Below are 22,952 nucleotides of genomic sequence, written 5' to 3'. Positions count from 1 at the left end.
CGCCTATCAAAATGTTTCTAAGTTATGAAGTACAAAAAACAATATGACTGCTAAAAATTAATCTAAATTAATAAGACAATGAAATGGTTGCTGTGATTTTCTGAATACATTTTTGTTTCTACGAACTAAAACGTATTCTAAGGCCATTTATTAACAAACAGCAACATAGTACCCTATCACTAAGCGGCTGTAAAGCAATCCCCGGATTGTGGCCATATCCTCTATTTGTTAACTGTTTCATACATTTTAGCGTTACCCAACGAGGGTTACGTAACGCTCGTAAGTACGGTCCTGCTAGTAGAGACAGGTTCGGAATACCACTGGACACAGCCTACACCAGGAATTGATAACATTTTCAGCTATTGTTTTAAAATATAATATTACGAAGGCGAACAAATCCATTTTTTCGCACAATTCGAAGTCCAACTGTGGTAGGAGAGGAAAACAGAACGAAAAATTGTTCATTCTGTGACAAACCATAAACAAAACTTAACATAAAAACGGTAGGCATAATGAGATCGCTTCCTAGTGATAAGATCGCCTAAACTGCCGTGCCGTTACAACTTTTTTGAATGGCAGTTCTTGAGATGTTATTTTAAAGATGTCAAACACCTCCTTCATAAAATATACACTTTTCATACGAAAACATACGAAAAGTAATCTTACTTCTTTGAGAACTCGTAGACGATAGAGCATTAAAATGGTACGTATCCGCTCCTGTAAGATCATTATGTGATGAGAGAGGACAATTAAAAGCAGTATAATAATTTTGAGTCCGATATAATGTAGAGACAAGAGACATAATTATTAAAGTTTATCTTTTACAGGACTGAAATCAAAAAATCTGAATATACTTTTATAACGTACATATTACAAACTAGCTTTCCGCCCGCGGCTTCGCCCGCGTCTTCGCCCGCGTGGAATTTTGTCTGTTACAGAAAAACAATATCGCGCGCGTATTTGCTCACCGTTTAGACCTACCCTGAACTACGACAAACATTTTAAAACCAAAATTAGCTCAATCGGCCCAGCCGTTCTCGAGTTTTAATCAGACTAATGAACATCAATTCATTTTTATTTATATAGATAGAATATCGATAGATGACTTCACAATTAATCTAGCGGTGGAATGGCATAGATACTTCTCGAATCGACAGCCCAAAGATTTCGGCATCAGACCTTTGGGTTATAGTCGCCCAAAACCATTAAATATTAATTAACCAAAAGTAAGTAATCCCTGAACTAGGAAATGCCAGCACCTAATTAATTCTTCGGATAACGTAACAGCGGTAACTATGCTCGTATATAGTCACTTCAGGTTGACTAACAAAACTAGTCTGGGCAGGCAACAACCTGTGCAATCCACCTGTAGTCTAGTCTAGGGTACCTACTTGAGGCATAATATTATTCAGAATCAGAATTTTATTGTATACTTATTGGGTGAGCACAACAAAGTTACAATAATCAACTATTACTGCGTAATTGAATAATGAAGTAAAATTTAGGATAGTTTCATACTTTTTTCTTTCATTGTGGTTTCGTTTGGTGCCTGTAGGCTGGTTTTAATGTCACGCGGACTGTCAGTGCGGATCGCTCCGCACAGCCGATCTGTATGAACTGCTAGGGAGCGGAGCGGTTCCTCCGGAGTTCCGGACCGCATTACTCTAAAGCGCTCCCTACTCGTAGAAGTTCATACATATTGGCCGTGCGGAGCGGGTCCGCACCGGACGGTCCGCGTGACACTAAAACCAGCCGTAGACCTAGGAATTAGGATGCGCGCCGCGAAAAGCGGTTACTACGCCATTTTATCAATTTTGCCCATACATTTTGACGTCAATAAAGTAAATCATGGCGCGCATCTTAGCCCGGCTGGATGAAAAATCGGGAAATCGTGCTTTCGTGCTTCCAGCATACTCATTCTAATACTATGGTCCAGCGGTAGACTGCCGTACTTAGGCTTAATCATTACTATGGCTGAATGATAAAGAGCGAGTTGATGGGACTTAGTATCCTCATTGGTACATGTACACAAGTTTCGTGGAACGCGAGGGTCAAGGTAGAGTTGTTAATATACTTGAGCTAGAGACAGTGTATATTAAATTAAAACTGTCAAAAATATAACTCATGGTACATGCAATTAAGTGCTCTGGGGTTGAGTGAGGTTTTTGTCTATTAGTAACTACGAATACCAAAAATGAAGAATATAAGTATGATATTATGTCCAAGGATATTTAATTACATAAGCTTAATTCATCACAAAATTAAAGCAATAAATGTACATTATAGTCATTGAAAGGATTTACATTTAATACTATATGCGCACAAAGCTTATTATTTCACATAGCATAGGTAGGTATACTCGTATTTAACATAAATGATTATTTCTGTAAGAGGCAAGTCAAATGAATAACAATAAGTCAAAGGTTTTTGCTTTGAGCCTGACAAAGACATACGTAGGTATCTAAATTAAGTACCAAACCAAATTTTCCATGTTTATTATTGTAGGTAGGTATATTATTATTAAATGCATTCTTATTATTATTTAGGCCGCCACCAACCGGCCATTGTGGAGATCATTGGGGAAGGCCTATGTTCAGCAGTGGACGTCCTATGACTGAAATGATGATATTATTTAACTTGTTTAATTTTATTAATGAAATTGTCGAACTATTGTCTTTCACCAGCTTATTCCCAAAGGTCCACAGCTTTATTGTTTTCCAAGAATGTAAGTTCATACTTTGATTCCCAACGGGTCCACGAGTTCCACGTCATTAAAAACAGAAAAGCATTTTCTTTCAAATAAAATAAAATAAAATATTTACATTAATTTTAAAATTTCATGGACCCAGTGGAAAAAGGAGATAAATAGAGTCGTGGACTTGGACGTTTGGGAATAAGCTCTTTCACGGCTCTACACACCGGCCATTATGATTTTATGACTGACTGACTGACATAGTGATCTATCAACGCACAGCCCAAACCACTGGACGGATCGGGCTGAAAGACATGCAGGTAGATTATGTAGGCATCCGCTAAGAAAGGATTTTACGAAACTCCACCCCTAAGAGTAGGCGCACACCGTTGATTTTTCGTCGGCCGATAGTTTAGTCGGGCTGTTGATCAGTATGGGCATGTATGGGAGTGCGCAAACTACGCCGATTCAATTTGGCCGATTCTTCATACAAATTAAAATCGGTCACAACTATCGGCCAACTAAAAATCAACGGTGTGGTGTGCGCCTACTCTAAGGGGGTAAAACGGGATCCACGCGTACAAAGTCGCAGGCGGCCGCTAGTTTATACATAAAAAGCCGCTAGTTTATACACTTTGACAACATATGGTTTTTCATCATTATAAAAGAAGGGGATTATAAACATTTAACATCCTAATTTCACAAAATAGTTTAATTACCTACCTACTATGCTACTACTATTTCAAAATTATAAATTATTAAGTGTTGTTTATTTGGATTTGCTTAATCAAGTCTTTCTTAATAATAAATTACTTAGTGCAATTCCTATTAAATGAAAGAAAAACTCTACTCTAGGAAATATGGAAATGGAAAGAGCACAGTAGCTGTATCTCTAAACACTTACTTGGCTATCTAATCTTACCTAATTAACACTTTAAACTTATAGTTAAATTACCTAAATACACAAATAAATTTAATAGCACAAATTTTACTGACGATCTAGAAAATCAAGGTGAGTGGCTGTAGTGTACCTAGTTGTGCTAGTTGTCAATGAAAAGAAAATGTTGTTCCGCACGCGAACGCTAGTGAGTAGCGAACCGCGCGCGTTTCCGAACGCACGCAATGCAGTAACCGACTGTGTTTTTTAAATTACGAATTCGTATTTTAAATATTACATGCCAGTGTCACAGTTTTATGCATTCTAGTTCTCTCTGGTTCGTGTGTGATTAAAAAAAATGACAATCTACAGCAAAATCGTTCAAATAATACTGGTCAGTGTGTAGCAGGTTTTGGAGGTTCATTGACATAAGGTTAGTTGCAGTTTTTCTTAAAATAGATTGACCATTCTGGTTTAATGTGAAACATGCAGCTGAAATAACGGCAATTCAGCACAATAAACACAACCTTATAAAGAATAAGATCATGTTTTTCAAAATCACACCTTTATGCAATATTATTCTTATTTATGTTTTTGGAACAGCTTACATTAAATCAAATTCTTGCCACTGTACTATCAGTTTCAGAAGCTAAAGAGAAAATAAAAAGCCAACCTTGGCTCGGCATATGTAATACGTTTATAATAATAACCAAATGCAATTTAATTCATAACTTGTCAGTCATATTAAACTTCGTAGCTTTAATGTTTACTATAAATAGTAATGTTCCTATAGTTTTCTTTTCTTCTTAATATTTTTCTTTTACGGTTTTAAATAAAAAATGCTTGGATGGCCTCATAAAATACACTTTAAGTACTTAAACCAAGGTAATAAAATAATGTATGCGTCTGTTATTGCTTCAACATAGCTATTTATGTAGATTGTATATGTCCTATACATGGTCATCGTATAATATCTCCTTTACATGGTCATGGTATAGAATATTAAAAAATACAAGTAATTAAATGATATAAAAATAATGTACAATGTAGTACTTACTTAGTTTAATGTTTCATAAACATAAATCAATTTGCTTGTAGCCAGTGATTGTTATTAAGGGAAGATCCTTCCTATATTAGAGCCTATTTTTTGAGATCAAAAATAACAAATTATAAAGAATACGTTGATGATTCATTGCTTAACCTTATTGATCATTGTTATATTATGTAAAATGCTGTTATTAACCATTAGGTACATAAAAAGTGTCTCTTTTTAAAAAAGAGGGTAGGCTGCCTTTTTAATTTCAATTTGTATTCAAGTTTGGCAAACTTGACATTTTTATGTGTTTTGATGTTTTCACTTTTATTTTTATTGTTACTTTGACTTTTGACTTTGACTTTGGGTGTACCGAAAGGTAAAATATAGGGTTGATGACATCACCTTCAAGTTTTCCTTATCCTGCGTACATTTTCCTTTTGTAGAATACTATGTAAACCTTAAACAAATTATGACATACTTGGAACTTGTGAAATGTAGAGTTTGTGCCCAAAATAGAAGAACGGAAACAGATTAACAATACAAGGTTAAAGTTTATACTAATTTATTTATTTCCTTGCCTCCTGTGCACCACAAAAAATTAGAAAGAAATACTTATACAAGACAGCTAGGGGGCGTCCATTAATTACGTGAGACATTTTTGGCTATTTTTTTATTTTTATTTATTCTGCATTTTTAGTGTTCACTAATTCAGACGGGGGCTTTAGTTCTACATATTTGTTTAGTTAGACGGTTTAGAATAATGTCATTATCATCATAGAAAGTAACATTTTTTTGACGTAAAATAACCCAGTTTTCTGTCAGTTTTATTGCGGAAAAAATTACGTGATATTTCCCGAGACCCCCCCCCCCTCTCCCCCACGTGAGATTTGGTGAGGTTTTTGTTGACCCCCTCCCCCCCTAAAAGTCTTACGTAATTAATGGACGCCCCCCTATTTATCAAAATACGTATGTTTAAAAGTTGCCCTTAAGAACCTTTTAAACTGTCCTTANTTGATAACATTTTCAGCTACTATTTTAAAATATAACATTACGAAGACAAACAAATCCATGTATTTGCACAAATCCAACTGGTAGGAGAGGAAAACAGAACGAATTTTTTTTTAAATTGGTCATTCTGTACCAAACCATAAACAAAACTTAACATAAAAACGGTAGGCATAATGAGATCGCTTCCTAGTGATAAGATCGCCTAAATTGCCGTGCCGTTACAACTTTTTTGAATGGCAGTTCTTGAGATGTTATTTTAAAGATTTCAAAGTGTCAAACTCATCCTTCATAAACAGAATAGTTATTGACACATTAAAAGACACAATACAGAAAAAAAACAACAATAACACAAAATAATACATAAACAATAAGTTAAAGGTAAGAGAAAAAAAAACTGTGCCAATAGACATAGGTACATAGATAAATACTCAATACTTTATTGCTTCACCACTAGCATTAGCATTTAGGTCTTACAATTCAAGCAGATCAATGTGGACCCAGTTAGGGCACAGCAACCTTTTCTGGAACATACGAAAAGTAATCTTACTTCTTTGACAACTCGTAGATGTTAAAGCACTAAAATGGTTACCTGTAGATCATGCCGTGACGCGAGAAGACAATACAAGTGTAAAGCAGTAATGCTATACTTTTAAGTCCGATATAATATTATTAGAGACAAGAGAAGTTNTGTCCTTAGTCACCGCTGGTGATTAATACATTATTATGTTTAAATTGTACACAATACCCATCTCCGGATATTGACTTCGCCCGTTTCACGTCATCGCATGAGTTTATACATATTTATATTTTATATGGTGCCTTTATTGTATTCGGATCTTTCCACATTTTTTTAGAATATTTAGTGATTCAATTCCATAAATGCGTCTGCTGACATTTTGTTTTAAATTTTCCATCACATCTTAAGAGACCCTTTTCGAAGACATAAATATTTTGTACAAAAAATACACTAAGTTTTTTTGCATTAATTAAGAATTTCGGATGGTGACGCGTTGATGTCTTTTTGTTGCAAACTGCTTTAGCGCTTACTTTAGTAAATAACTACATACATCAAGGTAAATAACTATATGCAAATGTACTTATACTTAAATTAAAAAAAAATTGCAAACATCACCACACCTGTAATAATATACATTACATTACAATTGCTAGAATTACATTTAATCATAGTGCAAGGTATCGTTAAATTATCACAAACAATTTATAGTAAAGTATGGCTTTAACCCATTGGCAATTTATAATAATATCGGTAAAGGAAAGGCTTTATAAATTATGTGGAGCAAGTTAGTAATAGTTACCATTCTACAAAGTAATTGTATTTCAGTCGAACGCCGCGCGCCGGTCTGGTTAGAAAATCTTCATAGTATAGGTTAGGTGACCTAGCGTAATGAAATCTATACTAATATTATAAATGAGAAAGTAACTCTGTCTGTCTGTCTATCTTGTTTTCACGCTTAAACCACAGAACCGATTTTGATGAAATTTGGCATAGACATAATTTGAGTCTCGGGAAAGGACATAGGATAGTTTTTATCCCGGTTTTTGAAACAGGGATGCGCGCGATAAAGTTTTACAGTGACAGACAAAATTCCACGCGGGCAAAGGCTCGGGCGGAAAGGTAGCAAAGACTAAATTAATTAAAGCTTTTATTTTTTAGCTACGTCAGGTACTTTTAAAGATAATAAAGATTTTCTAACGGACCCTTCTTATATTTGCGGTCCAGTGTACTTCTTTAACGTATTTATATACGAGTATTTTTTTGTTGACATGTGCCATTCCAATGGCATGCCGCCTGATGATGAGCCATCATGACCGGTCTTTGACATTCCCCAATCTAAATTATAGCGATTCAGGTAGGTATGCTGTGTAAATAGGTTATAGACCGTTTTTTTTTTAACAGAAAATGATTTTCAAGATTTTGACAAGGAAAACTTCTCCGTTTTTATGTCCATAAAAGTTCAGATAACTCATATTATTAAAACACACTAAAAAGGTAATTTTAATGTATAAAACGTCTAGTTTTGCAGATTGAGGTTGAGTTATACCACCAAACTTTAACTGTAACTATAACGATAACTGATGTATTTTGTATGGAGTTTGACAGTTTTTTGACGTTTGTTAAAGTTAAAATAAGATGAAGCAACTCAGCCTAACTAATCTACAATTATTTACCCACATCGCGTGTAACCCGCTTTATTTTCGTTACGTTTGCAACAAATGCAAGCGCATATCTAACTAACTGCATCATAATTTATGTACATTTATTTGTGCATTTTCTTGTAATTCTTGTTGCAACATAAAACAAAAGTATAATACGGTTAATAAAACGGTTGTAATCGCCTTGAGCCTACGAGGTCCCGGGCTAGATTTCTCCCTAGTTGCCCAATTAGTGTGCTTTTGAAGTTAATTGTGACACCACGATAATAAATTTGCTGTTATCAGGCCAATAGATTTATAGTAAACTTTAACATTACTGTAGTTTATGGAATCCTGATCATGGTTTTCCGATACACTAACAACCCAGGCCAGTTCAAACTATCCCGTTAAAAATGCCTTATTAAAATAAACTAGGTTCTTCCAAGCGGCCATTGTGGAAATAAAATAAAATAAAATAATGTTCTTGGAGGCCTAATGGAGGCCTATGTTCAGCAGTGGACGTCCTATGGCTGAAATGATGATGATGATGAAACTACTTATACCATTATAGATGAGCTACCGATAGTCCTGTTAAACTCATCGGTTGATAGATCCTTTGTTTATCCTGGCATACTAACATTACGTAAACTATTTTTACAAAATAGGTATCATGAACTATGCGTCAGAGCTCGTACTAGAGGAAAATAAGCTATTAACTCGCATTGTCGTCATTATTTCAAATTGTACTACTTACGTATGAGTTGCAAAAACAACGTCGCCAACCATTTTGTCCCTGTAATTATTGTCATTAATCATACCATAATAGAATTACTTTAAAACTCTTAAAAAGCTGTATTATTCGCTATAGTGCTTAACTGTTTGCACAACAAATATTTTTATAGCTGGAATGACCTGCACCCATTATCATATCTGGTGTCCTCTGTGTGTGAGGTTATTGGACTATGCAATACCCACTCGTTTTTTAAAAGCCCAGACCACTTAAATCAAAGGGTCGTTTTTATGCAGCCTATAAAAAAGAAACTTATATTAATTTGTTCTTTTTTTTAGTGGCCATTAAGCATGATAAAATATTCATAAAAAAAGTTTTTCCTTGCTGAAAGTTTAGCTAACATTTTCATAGAAAAATAAACAAGTAGTTAACTACATTTTTGTCTTTTTAGGGTTCCGTAGTCCTGACAAGGAACCCTTATAGTTTCGATATGTCTGTCTGTCTGTCCGCGGTTTTGCTTGGAGACTATTGGCACTAGAGAGCTGTAATTTTGTGGAAGTATGTAAATTAATCACGCCGACAAAAAGGGAAAATAAAATTTTGAAAAAAAAATTTTTTTAGAGTTGCTTCCCTACATGTAAAGTGGGAATGAATTTTTTTAGTCCCCCCCCCCCTCTAAAAACTAAACTGTTGGCTTGAAAAATAGTGCTTTTCATGAACTTTCAAGGAAAACTATAACGGTGTTAACGACGGACAACTACGGAACCCTACACTGCGCGTGCCACGACACGCACTTGGCCAATTTTATTTTATAAAAGCTTTTGGGCCGAAGCTTAATGGTTTCGCTCTCCCAGACCGCTTCAAATGGTCGTTTTTAAGCAGCCTATAAACAAAAGAAACTTATTAATTTGTTCTTTTTTTTAGTGGCCAGTAATCATGATAAAATATTCATAAAAAAGTTTTTCTTTGCTGAAAATTTAACTAATATAACATTTTCATAGAAAAATAAACAAGGAGTTAATTACATTTTTGTCTTTTTTTTCTTATTAATTAGCCAGATACAAAATAAGATTCATGAAAGTTAATTTGTGCTTTTTTTTAGTGGCCAGTAAGCATGATAAAATATTCATAAAAAGGTTTTTCCTTACTGAAAGTTTAGCTAACATTTTCATAGAAAAATATTGATATATTCTTGTAACTGTTTCAAAATCACAAAAGCATTAAATGCGATCATTTTTCATTTATTTTTGTCTATGGTCGTGTTTCAAAACCCCGCAACTGGATACTCTTATAAGATCGAAAAAATGAGATTACCTATTGCCGGCAAGTTACGTCACTCAGTTAAGAAATTATTGGGCTACTTAAATACCGTATTACAAATCTATTTATAGTCTCAAATGGCCAGAGCAATATTCGGTAACATAGTCCGTTTTACATTTGTTCTTTCCAAAATAATTGTGAACATAATATTAAAAAAACTGCCTTCAATCCCAACTAATATTATAAATGCGAAAGTAACTCTGTCTGTCTGTCTGTCTGTCTGTCTGTCTGTTACGCTTTCCCGCTTAAACCTCGCAACCGATTTTGATGAAATTTGGCATAGAGATAGTTTGAGTCCCGGGAAAGAACATAGGATAGTTTTTATCCCGGTTTTTGAAACAGGGACGCGCGCGATAAAGTTTTTCTGTGACAGACAAAATTCCACGCGGGCGAAGCCGCGGGCGGAAAGCTAGTATGCCATAATCCTTTCAAGTCTGCAAGTTCTCGCTTGTTAGAGTTTATTCACCTTTGTTACCGGCAGGGTCTGAATTTTGGCAGACAAACAAGTTCAAGGCTTTTTACATTTTTGGTATTTTCTGAAATACAGATTTGAACTTTTTTTTAAACTTTAACGTAACGCAACATGTTTTCTAAAGACACTCGATTAATAGGTTATTGCAAAACAGATTTTTCTGAGCAAACTCTACCTTGCTTTAATTAAACCAGCTGCAGCGACGTATATTTTACAGTTATGTATATTTTAGTTGTTTTAACGATACCCGGACCATAAAGCTATCATGGTATGTCCCGTTAGGAGCAAATGTCAGAGATGAGACCTTTTAAATTATGTGACTGTACTAGCGCCGCGTTAGGCCCAGAACAGACGGTGAAACGCAACTGCAACGAAACTGCAACTTTCTGATGATTCTGATGAATGAAACTGAAAGTTTCAAACTGGTCGCGTCATGTGTGGTCTCTCAACTCTTCTGTAACTAACTAGCAGTTGCAGTTTCGTTGCAGTTGCGTTTCACCGTCTGTTCTGGTTCTGGGCCTTATGGTCATCTAAAAAACCCTTTCCTATCCTATCTTTGGGAAATTGGTATGTATTGTCACGATACTTATTTATATTAGTTTATATTTTATGTTGGGACTTTTCCTTCAATTGTCGATACATAATGTTCTTAAGAAGAGGTCATATTTGACTTATGTATGTGGCTGAAGCTGTGCAAACGCGTAATGACAACAAAGGCGAAGAAAAGTTAACATAAATAAATAGTGGCAAGGATTATTTGCCAATTTTTAGCCTTAACTTAAAAGGTTTGTGGTTTGTGCGTATGCCTACTTTGTTGTATGATTACTTTAGTATGTTAAATAAAAATGTGGAAATAAGGCAACGATTAAACAATGGATGTATACTTACATCAATACAAGATTATATGTCGTTGGTGTATCTTTTTCAATTAATTAATAAACAAATACAGATACCTACTATACACAACAATAAAGATATTTGGTCAAAATGTTTGAGTCCAATTATTATTGAGGCGTGGGTTGCAGAAATATGTAAAAATATAAAAATAGCCAACTTGGATCCAAAGCTTATATTTGGAGCGAACTTTGAACCCAAAGCTAAGGTCAATCCCTACTAATATAAATACGAAAATAACTCTGTTTGTCAAGCTTTCACGCCTAAACCCCTGAACTAATTTTGATTAAATTTGGCATAGAAATAGTTTGGGTCCCGGGAAAGGAGATAAGCTAGTTTTTATCCCGGTTTTTGAAACAGGGACGGGCGCGATAAAGCTTTTCTGTGACAGACAAAATTTTACGCGGGCGAAGCCGCCGGAAAAAGCTAGTATACTATAAATAGCTACAGTTTAAAGTTCCAAGAACAGAGACCAAGATCACGAGAGTGACGCAATTCTCACTTTAACGTCATTGATCGGACCCTAATATCGTAAGGTCCGTCGGTCCACCAGGCCCTCAAGGTGAACTACTATTATAAATTGGCCCTTTAATCATTTGATACACGCACTTTAAAATGGATCTTNTGGATCTAATAATTAAAAGGTCGTTACAGTTACTTCTGGTGTTTTATAACGCAGTTTTAAGTTGAGTTTAGCCAAAGAAACATCATGTGTGAGACTGCAATCTGCACATCTTGGAATGCCGATGTTAAAAAATTAGAAAACACCTAGCTTCGCCCGCAACTTTGTACGCGTGAAAATTGTTCGAATTGTGTATTCCGTTTTCGCAACATTTTTCATAATGCTTCGCTTCTATCGGCCGTAGCGTGATTCTTGGCTTTCCTCAGGAAATGGGCTATCCAACACAAAAATAAGTTTTCATTTCGGACCAGTAGTTCCTTAGATTAGCGCGTTCAAATCAAATAAACAAACAAATCGGCTCTTCTGCATTATAATATTAAAGTATAGATTTATTATCTTAACCACTAAAATATTTCCAAATGCGAGTCATTTAAAATATCACGAACACGGCCTCTATAAATAAATATACTCATGGTTACATAATTCACTCGCCCAAACTATTTAGAAATGTGACAACCTTGTCTCATACTGTGTAAAAGTCTTAAGCACGTACGTTTTTAGTAAACAAGATTAACAGCTGTGACCACAGGAAGGTCAAAAAATTGAATGAAGGTCCCCAAGTTGTATAATAAAGTTGCTATTCCGGTGTTATGTCAATATTAACGAGCCAGTGTGTATTTACGCGTATTACCAACTTCCGAAAACAGGCGTTTTATATTGCCTTTGACCTGAATGAAGTGGTCTGCTATTAACTAAAGTTGAAGTCCTAGGAATACGACCTAGATAAATCAATCAGTTACAAGGTGACTTATCAATTATTTGTATTCTAAGTTCAAATAAAATTGGTCCAGTACATAATACTAGGCCGCCCGCACGGGCTTCACCTAGAGTGAATAAGTATAGACTATTTTTAGCTATTAGACCCACGTCAATTTCGATCTGTTACAGAATGTAGGTATTTATGAATCTATAGCCTATAATGTTCATTAGGGATAATGTAGAATATTAACAGTGAAAGAGTTTTTCAAAACGGTTCAGAAGTTTATTCAATACAAACAAATAAATCAAATCTTTCTTCTTTAATTACTACTTACAAATCTGGAATGTTGAAATGTTAGAATATTTTCAGTAGGGTTAGATAGGGTTCCTTGTCAGGAATACGAAACCCTAGGTATATAGGTGAGCCGTCTCTTACGAAATAATGAAATCTTTGTTTTCGATGTAAATTAGCCTTTAAACCAACTNATAAGAATTGAACTGTGATTTTTAGTAAGTAAGTTTAATAATTGTACTTAAATTAGTGATATAAAGTAAATACACATATGCCTAGTCACAAACATTCGCCTTTATAATAATAGTGTAAATTATGGTTATTTTGTTTTAAATGTAGAAGGTTGATAACCTCCGAATAGAAACGTTTATACTTAAGCAATTTCTTTGTTTTAAAGAATTGAACTGTGATTTTTAATAAGTAAGTTTGTTGAAACTAATTGTACTTAAATTAGTGATATAAAGTAATTTGTTTTGAATTTTTGCAGAATAATTGCTTTTTTAAAGAGAACTACAGGTTTTGTTTTTGTGATAGTAACAAATTGGACTGAAAATTGANTATAAATATGTAGAGTTATGCAATGCAAATAAATACTAATGGACCGCGCGCATTATGTGCACTCACGACATATTGCCAACCAAGGTTTCAAAGTGTCCAAGAACCGTTTTAAATTAATTTATTTATTGTGTTAAAAGTTACTTTGAAAGACTAAAAGAGGGGTGTTATAAAGTTATAGACTGACGTGAGTCAGTTTACTTGTTCCGTTTTGTGAAGAAGGGTTTAAGGAAATATTAGTAGGTAATTTGAAACATTTGAACAAATACCAGTACCTAACTACTAAAATTGTTGCAGAAAGAGTCTAAGCACTATTTAGAAAGCAAGAACTATGCGCAAGTTGTATTGTTTAGTAACGTTGTCTAAATATTATTATTAAGCGTAAATTACCATTGTTTCACAGGCCCTTAACCTACAAAGCCTCTGACCTTTCTAAGCGTTGCCCAACGAAGGGCGGTATCAAATTGCCTTTTTTATTGCTCAAATGTGGAAACAGCAAAGGTTTGGGCCAAATTAAATCGATATAATGTATAAATAGCTAGTTGTGTAATGTATGGCAAGATGTTGGAAAAACTGATTTACATAATAAATATTACAAATTAGCTAGGTCATTCATATAAAAACAATAATATAACTACGTTCGTACGTTTAATAAAATTTTAGTCAATAAGTTAGTGAAACCTGGACCTTCAAATATTTTAGAGTAAATGAAAATTATATTGAATGAATCATGTGAATAGTGTTGCGATAGAGCCTCCTAGACCCCTTACAAACAAAAGAAATACCCACTTAATAATAATGATGATTAAATATGAACTTTAACTTGCGTTTTGGCGGTCTCAATAGGAAAACAGAACTTTCATATGCCCTGTGTCTTATACATACATGCTTTTAGGTTCCCTCCATACTTAGTATAAAAACGTCAAGAAGTAATAAGTACATCCTGAGAAACAGGACAACAGACAAAGGAGACAATAAAACAATACTTGTCACGAGAGTTTCCACCCATTGTCCAATGAAAATGGAGGGTTTTTATACCACTCGCAATTTATTCTTAGGAAAATTAGCAAGCATAACGAATGCATAGCCATTTTGTTGTTAATTTTCACTTGACATAATTTAATTGTCGTCACTTATTTTCGTATTTCAGTAAACCATAAAAACATTATTGACATTTTGTTTAGATAAAATAATAACATAATTTACTTTAGGCGCTTTCAAATTAGTCGTGCGTTTGCAATATTGCACACTAACCGTTAATTGTTGTAATTTTTATTCCAAAGCTGTTGTCATACGATTTTCCGTTTGTGGTACTGCAAACGGACGACTAAACGTCCGTTTCAAAATGCCTAATATCAAAGCGCCCTTTAAGATACTGAATATGGCACCGACCGACGTCATAGTATAATGCCATACGTTACGTAGCAATCCCGATTTTCATAAAAATGTAATTGTTTTTTATTTAACTATGTGTGTGCCTATTTTGTATGAAATCTTATTCGCACATAGCCCAGCTTCCGTTCACAAAAAAACAGGCTCTACAAAAATAGATTACAGCTATTTTTAATTTGAATAATGAAAGCTAAACATATATGAAGGTCATATTATATGGGCATACTGAGAATAACGTTATGGTGAAATATCATGTAACTAATCATATAACCAACTAGCTTACCGCCCGCGGCTTCGCCCGCGTGGAATTTTGTCTGTCACAGAAAAACAATATCGCGCGCGTCCCTGTTTCAAAAACCGGGATAAAAACTATCCTATGTCCTTTCCCGGGACTCAAACTATCTCTATGCCAAATTTCTTCAAAATCGGTTCAGTGGTTTAGGCGTGAAAGCAAGACAGACAGACAGAGTTACTTTCGCATTTATAATTTTAGTATAGATAACTGACCTACCACAATTTCATAACTTTATAATTGAATTTTAAATTAACCGGTTCAAAGTGGTGTGATCATCGCGCATCAACAGAATTTGTGGAAAATTTTATATTTCTTAAGATAACGTAAAAATTGTTTACACCGCCAAAACGTAATATTTCGATACTTACTCTCAAGGGAATCAAATATAGGGTATATTCCGTTGACCTAGAACTGTGAAAGGTAAACAAGTAATACTGTCTTATATTATAAGTAGGTACCTACTAAGTATATCGAAAAATCTTAAAACTATACATTTTAGTTAAATCATAAAAAAATAGGTCTTTAAATGCAACGAATGGCGGTCTAAATTTTGAATTGAGTTAACCGTGACATGGGGTTATCGCATGAAATGGCGTCATTGGCACAAGCTAAAGAGATTTTTAATACTTTTTATGTTGTTATACTTGAAAATCTTAATTTCAGAAACAAACTGTTTACATGCCTACAAGTTTGTACGGAATTCTCGGTGCACGAGTTCGACTCGCACTTGGCCGGGTTTTCTTTACTGCATAATTATCTACAATATTTAGTTTCTAATATTCTTTACATAACTCTTTCTTTTCTATTCAGAAGGTATATACCAAAACACATTAGAATTTGAAAATTATAAATAACTTCAAAATATCGAACTGCCTAAGGTCATTTACAATTTATTCAAGTTATTTATAATTTAATTAAATAACTAATAAACCTTAATTTAAACGTAGATCAATTTTAACAAGGTCAAAAATAGCTCAACATGTTATCAATTTTTATAGGATATGCAAAACATTGCAAAATGTCGATCAAACCGAGGATATTGGAAGGTTCTCGTGCATTCTGTTATTGCACCAGGGTCACCAAATTGGCAAAAAACACGTGTAAATACACGTGTATGGGCGACATGTTTTTTTAAATTTGATTCTCGGTCAAGGTTGTATAAAACCGGCATAATATTTTTATAGTCTGACATAATGTATCGTTACAGAGACACGCTAATTAAAATAAAATTTATTAATTCTTACGACAAACTCTACAGTACGCAATTTCCTTCCTTTCAAGACGTTATTTTGGCTACTGATGTTGCAATATTGAAACCACCCATTATGATAATGAACACGAACAAACTTATTCGAGAATTTTTGTTCTTCTTTTTTCGTTATTATATGTTTTTAAAAAGGATTCATTTTGATGAGCATCACTGCCATTTTTAGGCCCGATTTCCACCAAGGAGAAGCGAAGCGGAGAAGTGTTTCGAATAACCAATAACATTTCATTATACAGGAAACCAGGAAATATGATTGGTAATTCAAGACACTTCCCTGTGCCGCTCTGCTTCTGTGGAAATCGGGCCTTATACGAGTATCTGTATATCTACACTTGTATATTGACAACATAGTACCTACTATGTATACATAAGTATTTATATTGATACCAAGAACAATTGCAGGTAACCTAATCGCATCAAAATCGTATTATTTAGCCGAGTATCGCAAAGATTGTCAGTTACACAGAAGTAGTACGTTGTTAAACACCACCCGATTCCAAGGCAAGCGATTAATAACTCCGACTGCCCATCATTATGCGCCTGCATCGGTGCACGCGAATTGCATTGTGCACCTGATTGAGCCTCTGCCAGCTATTAACGTACTCGGTCTATCATTTGAAACGTCGTTTTGCAGGGATTAGCGATTATGCACAGAAAATGCCTTTGGTATTACACAGTTTGCGACTACTGTGCGTCGTAGGTATCGTGCTACGTTTTTATCTAGCAACAGTACAATAAACTACTGGAACACAACGTTAAAGTCAAAATTTCTTTATTTGTTAAAGTGTGATTCTTTGCGATATAACGAGACGACATGACCGAATATGGGTAGCTGGAACTGTGGCCCCATAGCACATCATGTTGATCTCATCATTTGAGGAAACTAAATCATTTCCTAGGACTCTTCACCTTTTTATTCTGACCAGGAATTATTTTTGATAATTTGGAGATCCGTAAACGAACCAAAGTCGCAGACATAGCCCGACGGATTAGCAAGCTGAAGTGGCAATGGGCAGGGCACATAGTACGCAGAACTGACGGTCGATGGGGCAGAAAGGTTCTGGAATGGACAGGAGGCCGCGTAAAGGAAAACGCAGCGTGGGACGTCCACCTACAAGGTGGACCGACGACATCGTAAAGGTAGCAGGGAAGCACTGGACGCAGGCCGCTACCAATCGATCAACATGGAAAGCATTGGGGGAGACCTATGTTCAGCAGTGGACGTCCTATGGCTGAAATTATGATGATGATGATTATTATTATTTTTGAACTTGGATTGAACGCGACCGTCCTTAAGGTTAGACCAGACCAACGCGTGCAGCCGGCGTGCACGATGACGATGGCGATGGCGACCAGACAGCGTGTATGAATTTGTAGCGATGTGTTCACATCAACGCGTCCTGTCATTGGTCGCGGCGATCTATGCAGCGTCTGCACGCAGCGATCATCGAACATCGCGACATTTGTCACTGTGACGTTTCTGTTTTTTAAAATCGATGTAATAAATAGTAAGTAGGATCTGTTAAAAAGTTTTTACACAATTAAAAATGATTATAATCATAACATACCACTAGTCTGACCTACTTGAATAATAAAAAAGGTTTTAGAATAAAGTATCAATATAGTTCCAAAATACTGAACTGTCCTATGCATGACATTGACAGTGGGGCGCCACCGTCAATACCGGATCGCTAGTTACAATTTTTGCCATGTTGGAAACCAATAGTTGAACGATGGTAGCGTCCCCCTGTCATTGAGTTTGGTGGGACAGTTCAGCGTGGGTCATCTATATCAGAATTTATTTATGAGTAATAAACAAATTATTCTAGTTTTCTCGAGAACCTGCTTCTTCAACTTCATAAATAAAATTGGGATATTATCTGCAGAACAAAATAATTGAGAATGTTCATGTCTGCAGCTTTCTCAAAGGCCCTAGAGCAATTCTAAGTATGCCATAAATAAAAACCTAATTAGAGTCATCAAACGTCTCAGTCATTAATGTAGTGCCACTAGAAAATACCTAGTTGACCAAAACTGATGTCTTTTTGTATTTTTGAGTTATTATTAAAGACAAAAAAGATATTTGGACTATTATGTACTCTGTGGTTTGGGTGCTTAATGTAATTCCTTTGCCTTAAAAAAAGTAAATGTCAAGATGACTGTTGCACCAAAAATGAAAATGAAAATTGATTTTGATAGATGTTTTGTTGAGTTCTGTGTAGTTTTGTGCGATTTAACGATAAGAACGACAATGGTAAAAGGTAATGGGGGCAAATTTTTTCCCTCAAAGAAAAAGATGAATTGGTATTTATATTATAATCTTACTTGCCCACAAGGACACTGTACGAGCACGTCAGCATCGACCACGACTAGCCGACTGGCCCATGGACCCTGAACGAACGTGCACCGTAGGCACTCTACACCGACGGCACATTGGACTGGACACATTGAATTGTGTACATTATGTAAATCTTGTATATAGCAATAGCATAACAGTAAAAAACCAGATATCAACCGTCCGCGTTGTGTTTCATTTCCCCCACTGAGGCCAATAAAGCCTTAGTGCAGTCCTCGTTCCTATCAAACCTTTCTTTAAATCTAATTAAAAGGTATTGTTAGGGCTCTAGGGACTACAAACGAAGCCAGAAATATAGCTTGGTTATGAGTAACCAATACCAATACCTACTACCTATACCGCATGTAATCCTGTCTCATTCTATAATAGGTATATGGCCGCCTGAATAAACTTGAGTGAAAAAGTGTTTCCACTGTCTCAATTGCATCAAAAGCTTCAAACAAATCATTTAATTCAGTTTCTATTTTGCCGAATAGGCGTGATTGACAATAAGCGAAAGTGACAATATGCGTGACAGTTGTGGTGACAGTGACAACCTGCACGCGCAGTGATCGCCATCGCGGTCGCGGCAGTGTGAAACAACTTTTGCACGCGCAGTGGTCGTCATCGCCATCGCCATCGCTGCACGCGTTGGTTTGTCCGAACCTTTACCCGTTTATAGCAAAACTTAACAACTGTGATTTCTTAATTAAAACATACAAATTATTACTTATCAGCAAACTCGAGACAAAAAGACATCAACGCGTCAGTTCCTACATTTGAAACTTTTACGTTTGTTCAAAATTATTTGTTTTCCTTCTAAATACGCAGAATTTCTACTTATTGATTTTATCAATTAAGTAATTTCTTTCAGTATCAAGTACTAGGTACTACTGATTAAAATAGATATTGATTAAAATTCCAAATTACACTGGTATTTCAGTTAGATTTTAAGTAGTGAACTAAAGTATTCGAGTTTTTGTTTGCAATTTTAATCAATATCTATTATCAGTTGCTTTATATTGAAAGAAATTAAGTCTATCCAAATATATATGACTCAAAGGTGACTGACTGACATAGTGATCTATCAACGCACAGCCCAAACCACTGGACGGATCAGGCTGAAATTTGGCATACAGTAGATGTTATGACGTAGGCATCTGCTAAGAAAGGATTTTATGAAACTCCACCCCTAAGGGGGTAAAACGGGATCCACGCGTACGAAGTCGCGGGCGGCCGCTAGTTATTCATAGACTTCGTGAACTGACTTCTGATATAAGTAATCAGAAGATTTACTGGTTTTTAGCACAAGTATTGCACTTGATGTCATTGTAGAAGTTGCATAAAAGCAACCTCTGTTTAATCTAGAAATCTACTGGTCACATTTTACGACCACATTTATGTACTCGTTTGACTAATATTTTTTCGTTTGTGTAATCTTTGCAACATGGAGTATTTACATTTGTCATCTTAAAACTCAGATACTCTGAAGATAAACTATAGCAAGGTTGGCAAGGTTAAGTAAAATAACAGTGAGCAATACTATAAGGTATGGTCATGACATTTTTTCTTCATTCATATGTGTACAGCATTTTTGTGACCGAACATTATTTCGATTTTTTATTACACTAAAAGTGATTCAATGGAAGGGAATTAACTACTGTTATTCTAGTAAATAACGAATTGTTCTTCATAACAATCTCTCCCTACGAATGCAGATCTATGCACAGAGGGAGCTTACCTAGGAAATGCGTGAAAATGTCTTCACGTGACGTGAAGTCTTCAGGGTTGTATTAAAGACACAAAAAAACTTAATCTAGGTTCTTTTAAGACTATACAACCTAACAAAGAATAACTAGTATATTGAATATCGAAATATTAATCACAGAAAGTTGAACTTATTGTTTCGGCTTTATTGCCAACTTTCATGATCGGTAATCTATATTTTTAAGCTTCAGCATCTATATCTTAAAAACAGATGAGAAAAGGAACTCATAAATTCTTTGATGAAGCAGAACATGAGCACATTTCAACATGTAACACCGATATTTAATTATGTATACAATGTTTTAAGCAAATAAATAAATTATCTTGTCTTGTCTTGTCTTGTCTTGTCTTGTCTTGTCTTGTCTTGTCTTGTCTTGTCTTGTCTTGTCTTGTCTTGTCTTGTCTTGTCTTGTCTTGTCTTGTCTTGTCTTGTCTTGTCTTGTCTTGTCTTGTCTTGTCTTGTCTTGTCTTGTCTTGTCTTGTCTTGTCTTGTCTTGTCTTGTCTTGTCTTGTCTTGTCTTGTCTTGTCTTGTCTTGTCTTGTCTTGTCTTGTCTTGTCTTGTCTTGTCTTGTCTTGTCTTGTCTTGTCTTGTCTTGTCTTGTCTTGTCTTGTCTTGTCTTGTCTTGTCTTGTCTTGTCTTGTCTTGTCTTATCTTATCTAAGGCGCGCGCGTATGACTTTATTTCACCGTGACAGTTCACAGAGACAATGTAGTACTTAGGCCGGCAATACACGGACCGCTTGAAGCAGTCAGGGTCGACAGCTTCACACTTGCACAGTGAACTGCAGAGTTCTATGGACGCACATACACGAACCGCTCGAGCAGTTGCAACTGCTCGAGCGGTCCGTGTATATTATCATTGGCTAACTGCTCGAGCTGCCCATGTATGGCGGGCCTTATTCTTATCTAGAGCAGGGTTTCCCAATTTTTTTTTTGCCAAAGAACCCTAATTGATTATACTTTTCCTAGCGGAACCCCCGTACTACTCCGCCCGCACGCCCTGCCCCTCCCTTGTGCGTAAACAAGTCGGTGCGAGCGAACAACGTCGGTCACGAAACGTGGGATAATATTTTTTACGGAACCCTTGCGGCCTTTCCACGGAACCCCAGGGTTCCGCGGACCATCTTTCGGGAACCGCTGATCTAGAGAGACATATTGTCACGGTGACAAAAGTAACGTGTGCGCGCGCGCCTTTATTAGCACCTGCATCTTTTATTTGCTTCAAGTTCGTCGTCTATTTACTTTACTCTGAGGTCGATCACGAGTCAAGTTCACAAACAGTGTCAAGGTAGGGTCAGTTATATGTTCACATTAGTTCAGTTTATTATAAACTTATGTAAAATACGCGCAGTCAACAATATTGCGTAATTCATAACACAAAGCAAATGGTTCCACATTGGTTATGTAATAAACTTCGGGCTCTATGGATGAATACCAGACAACTGATTTTTATAAAAATTACTTGACTATGTACTGACATAAGATATTTCTTTTATAAATACATAGTATTAATATACATCAACACAAACACTTCACTTACAGCAGTATGTCCTAGACTGAATCCCACATAACATCAGGTGCGATTGTGGTCAAATACCTGTAGCCTTATTCACGTAACAAAACTTCAACGACAACAAATCGCTGAATGCGATTCTATCGAGTAATCGTTATATCGAAATGACCCTTGTGAATACGGATTTAGAACTGTTTTTCAATGGGACGACTTTTAAACGTCAGCGAGATCTTGACTGTCAAAATACGTGAATTAGGCCACTGAATTGTTCTGCATAGTATTTGTATGATGCAGGAACCGAACCCGCAACCTCTGGCTAGTATTCCAGTAGGACAGGAACCGGATAGTATATGTCGATCATAGATAGCAAGATAAATCAGTCATTATATTGAACGGTGAATTACCTATAAGGCAATATAATTGAAAATTATAGATATTTTCATAAATTGCAGCTAATTTTTTACTTGTAGCGGTTTAAAAACATTTATCGATAAATGGCAGTAAGTAGATCTAATTGCTAGCTAAGAGTATATGACATAATTATATACTTTGTATCTCTTGCGATCTTCATATAGACGATATTTTATACCTAGAGACTTCCATTGATACATATATGTATTTCTTGTAGTTAATTATACAGGATATCGTGTTCAATGGAAGTCTCTAGGTATAAAATATCGTCTATATGTAGATCGCAAGAGATACATATTTTTCCTTTGTGTACAATCTTTGATGATGCTTAGTGATCAAAGAATAAGTTTTAAAATTGCTTCTTAACAATTATGTAATTCTTAACTTACCTACCTAGTTTCTTTTTTAACAAATACTCCGTATTATGCATTTAAATGCACGTCTACTCTACGGTTTTGATAAAAGGCGGTCTTTATGTAGCATTTAGGTATGCTTAATGCATAAGGTTTATATGATACCAAGGTTCTTCGTAATTGTGATTTCTAATTAGCGATTATCCA

At 35.4% G+C, this 22,952-nt stretch overlaps 1 protein-coding gene across 3 annotated transcripts in view; it reads left to right on the top strand.

Annotated features, from left to right (window-relative positions):
* The first annotated feature begins 3,762 nt into the window (after positions 1–3,762).
* LOC114366199 (uncharacterized) overlaps positions 3,763–22,952 on the top strand; it is a 35,481-nt gene continuing 16,291 nt past the window's right edge. For 2 of the 3 annotated variants that reach the window (XM_028322983.1, XM_028322982.1), the window contains exon 1: positions 3,763–4,002. The gene's annotated coding sequence lies outside the window, so the exon portion shown is untranslated. The remainder of the gene's footprint in view (positions 4,003–22,952) is intronic. The other variant, XM_028322980.1, reaches the window with a different exon arrangement.

Source organism: Ostrinia furnacalis, unplaced genomic scaffold, assembly GCF_004193835.3.
Source record: "Ostrinia furnacalis isolate ACB-3 unplaced genomic scaffold, ASM419383v2 OfSCF0577, whole genome shotgun sequence".
Lineage (NCBI taxonomy): Eukaryota > Metazoa > Arthropoda > Insecta > Lepidoptera > Crambidae > Ostrinia > Ostrinia furnacalis.
The sequence above is the reverse complement of the archived record's forward strand: the minus strand, read 5'-3'. Positions and strand labels throughout refer to the sequence as shown.